Source organism: Rhincodon typus, unplaced genomic scaffold (genome assembly GCF_021869965.1).
Source record: "Rhincodon typus isolate 14 unplaced genomic scaffold, sRhiTyp1.1 hic_rhity00001419, whole genome shotgun sequence".
Taxonomy (NCBI): domain Eukaryota; kingdom Metazoa; phylum Chordata; class Chondrichthyes; order Orectolobiformes; family Rhincodontidae; genus Rhincodon; species Rhincodon typus.
Window position 1 is genome coordinate 11,281 of NW_025967057.1, and position 889 is coordinate 12,169.

The 889-nt window shown below is 43.3% G+C and overlaps 1 non-coding gene across 1 annotated transcript; it reads right to left on the minus strand.

The window, feature by feature from the left end:
- Positions 1-241: 241 nt before the first annotated feature.
- Positions 242-323, minus strand: trnas-uga. The gene has a single exon. It is a non-coding gene; the product is annotated as a tRNA-Ser (tRNA).
- Positions 324-889: the final 566 nt, after the last annotated feature.

The window sequence follows — 889 nt, forward strand, 5'->3', positions numbered from 1 at the left end:
GCTTTCAACGCCACGAGAAAGTTTAGTTTGGAGTTCCAGCACATGCTCACAGACTCACCATGGTTGCCCCTGCGAGTGTATATCCTAAAACACGTTAACTTTTATGAAGGTTTGTGCTTGTTCTACCATGACAGGCAGTGAGTTGCCTTTTCCCACCATTGGCAATCTAAGTGAAAAGTTCAGCTTTTCCTGCTTTGACTCCTACCGCAACCAGCCTTTGCATTTGTTCTCAGTTTTCACCCGTAGTCAGCAGGATTCGAACCTGCGCAGTAATACCCCAATGGATTTCAAGTCCATCGCCTTAACCACTCGGCCATGACTACTGGGAGCAAAACTATGCCGTTTATCTTTTCAGGTCGCTTTCCGTGCCCAGTCGCTCTGTGGATGGATGAATTATTGCTGGGTTTGTTTGAATCCAATCACTTTGCAGATTTCTGAAGTGTTAAATTTGGTACATGGTGACTCTCGTTGTTTCATCCAAATAGATAAAATAAACGTTAATTTACAAGCGAAAATATAAATTGCAGGAAAAATCTCAGCAGATCCGGGAGCATCTGTGGGCAGAGAATTTGAGTCAACGTTTCAAAACTTCTTCAGGACTCTGTTTTCTCCTTTCTGTAGTGCAGTTTCTGTTTTTGTTTCAGATTCCAAGCAATCCCAGCTCTTTATGGTAGCTATTAAAGCAACATCGAAATACCTTTGAGGTCACTCACCGGACAAGATTTACATTTGGGGAATATTTTCCCGACTGCATTAAAACCCGTAATTGTATATTCAAAAGGGAACTGGCAGAGTGAGAACAGCACTTGTTCCTTCCTCAGTGGCCTCAACCCGCCAACTTCACATTTCACAGTCGCAAGCGACAGCCAATTGCATCAGAGAAAATGGC